The following is a 2,917-nucleotide window of genomic DNA, read 5'->3' on the forward strand; positions in this document are numbered from 1 at the left end:
TCTTGTGATTCACTTTCTGGTGTGTTCTGGTCTGACCTGATTTGAAGTGCACTCATGTTCCCATATCTGCTTTTCCAGCCCAAGGGAAAGCTTATCAGGGTAGGAAAAGTGTTGCATGTCACCATGTGATTGATGCTTAGGAGTGAAAAACCCTCATATCCACAAAAACATGTAGGCCTGAGGTCACCTTACATGGCCGCATCCTCTTCCTCACCAACACATGGCTCAGTGCTTTCAGTCCCAACTTTCAGGGCTCCCAAAGAACCAGCCTCATCTCATGGTGGTTGTCTACAACAGCCAGCAAAGAATTGTACAGCTGTGCTTATCATTCCCTCCCAGCACCAATTAAAAAGATTTAGTTAAGCAAAATTCAATTACACTGTCATGCATAAAAGGGATACAATTAATTGAAAGGAATAGTTTCCCTTAGGATTGCTGTTATTTCCAGACGCCTGTCCCTGACCACTTCTTGTCCAAATAAGTAAAGATGCGGGACAGTTTGGATCATCCCTACATCACCAACTCACACAAATTTCCTACTGGCAAGAACAGGCAATGGTCAGAGACCATTAGGTAAACAAAATGATGTGCAGATCTCACAGCACTGGAGCTTTAGATCACAGAAGATCATGCTGAGAATATGTTTTAATAAGTCAGGAGTATTGATTTAGCCATATCTCAGTGTTGGCATAGCTGTCAAACCACAAAAACAGCAACATGCAGAGGAGGGCTGCAGGTTACCAGTGGGGTATGATGGGAGGCTGAATGCGATATTTATTGCCTCAACAGAAGTCACACGCAATTCAAAGTACCACCCAGGCACACAGGGATGCTGAAAAGCAAAACATTTCTAACTAAAAGTCAGTTCCTTTGGGTTTTATAGCCTCAGGTTTATGCTGAACACATCCATTACACATCTCACCCTAGCAAAATTATTAATAATTCCAGGTGAAACTGTAAAAAGGCAATTTCATTTGTTCACAGCTAAGATATCATTCTGTCTGAGGGTTGTTGTTCTTTTTAAAAGTACATTAAAGCCATCATATTAAATGTCAGGTGTAATAAAAGAATCCCTTCTCTTCTCATCTTAGAGAGGTAAAAAATTGAATATGCATGCTGGGCATATCTAAAGATCAAGCTCATCTTGTAATATGTGGGTCACTAATTGTATTTTCATCCCTCTCTTCCAAAGTCTTCTGTTGCTTGTGAATTAGAGTCAGAACTCATCAGCACAAATCTGTGGACATGTTCCTTAGCTTTTTCTGCTAAACATAATGGTTCTCTTCCATTTTTTCCATTTTTCTCCATTTCTTCCAACCAGCCTGAGATATAAGGCTCTGCTCCAAGGGAAGGGGCCAGGCTGGCTCCCACTGGCATTGGTGCAAAGTTGGATGGATTCATGTCAGTGCAGGCAGCTGCTATGCCATAACACCAAGTTGAATGTATACATCAAAGTGTTTAAACAAACTGCTAGTGGTAGCGCCAAATGATTATCCATTTATTTCAGTATTTGTTTTTTTCAAATGTGACCTAAAATCTATAAGTAATTAGTTATTGTACTGGCTGCAGTGTCGCAAAATGCTTTGCTTCATTTTTTATTCAGGCTCAGAGCTGCAACTCCAGAATCATTCCAGTCACATCAGCCTTCAAAGGTCTAAATGGGGAGGAAGGGGGGCTAATGCCTTAATATCTTTGAGATTTGCAGGAATATTTGAGGATTTTCTGGGGATTCAGTGCAAGATGAAAAAAGAAGAGTTTTGCAGGCAAATAGAGGAACTTATGCCTCCAGTTCAAAATGAAAGACTCATCCAAATGCAGAGATTTAAATGTTAAAGTGCTAAATAAACATTGCTATTCAACAGTGGTCTTTGTCTTTTGAGTCCTAGGTTAAAACTACTTCACAGGGTCTATAAAAGCTCCTTGCTCATCTTTGTAGAAGCTAAATGAATTTTAGCAGTGCAAGTTCCAAAGTGAAAAAGAAATTCTACCTAAATCCCCCCCAAACAACTGAGGTGCCACACAGGGGAAAGGCAGGAGATGACTTTTGGGACTGTAAGGTAAGTATGACTTGTGAATAAGAAAGTAGTACACAAATTGCACGTATCCCAGGGCCACTTGGTGATATTTTATGTAAGTACAAATAAGGAAGTAGTGATGTGAAGGGGCTGGTTCCACTCCAACAGGGTATCAAAAATGCAACGGCAGCTCTGCAATGACCTTGTATCTTGCTGCCTTAGGAAATCCTGCTGGAGTCAAGGGATTCAGAGGGCTTTCAGACTTGGGCCATAAATCACTCAAGAGATGAATTACTGCCTTATTAGAGCAGCTTCATAACTGTAATTCCAGATAAGTGCACAATTAGTCTGATCTCTTCTGATAACATGCCAACAGGAAAAAAAAAAACGTCATCTCTTGCTAAGCTGAATGGCTATTCAAAGGCACTGCAGCAAACTTTCACAGATGTTGAGGCCAGCGGGACCATTATAATAATCTCATCTGACCTTCTGTGTGGTACATGGCAGAAAATCTCACTCAGGAGCTCCTGCATCATCCTGGAACTGCAGCTTGCTTACCAGGAAAGTGCCTTCTCTTAGTTTGAAGCTTTCTGAAGGCAGAGAGAAACCACCATGAGAAATCACTGTGTTCTAAGAAACCACCATGAGAAATCACTGTGTTCTAAGAAACCACCATGTTCTTGGCACATGAGTTATCCTACTAGTTCTCTCCTAGTAACTTCACTCTTAACCCATGCTGGTGCGCTGGGAGTGAGCCGAGGTGCTTGAGTTGAGTGTTGAGTTGAGGCAAGCAGGAAGGAATAGCGAGGAGAATAAGTGGACAAGGTGGATAGGTGGACAAGGTGAACACATGAAAAAGATGGTCACAAGGGCATGTGAGCCCTCCTCTCACCCACTGCCCA

Source organism: Lagopus muta, chromosome 8 (assembly GCF_023343835.1).
Source record: "Lagopus muta isolate bLagMut1 chromosome 8, bLagMut1 primary, whole genome shotgun sequence".
Taxonomy (NCBI): Eukaryota; Metazoa; Chordata; class Aves; order Galliformes; family Phasianidae; genus Lagopus; species Lagopus muta.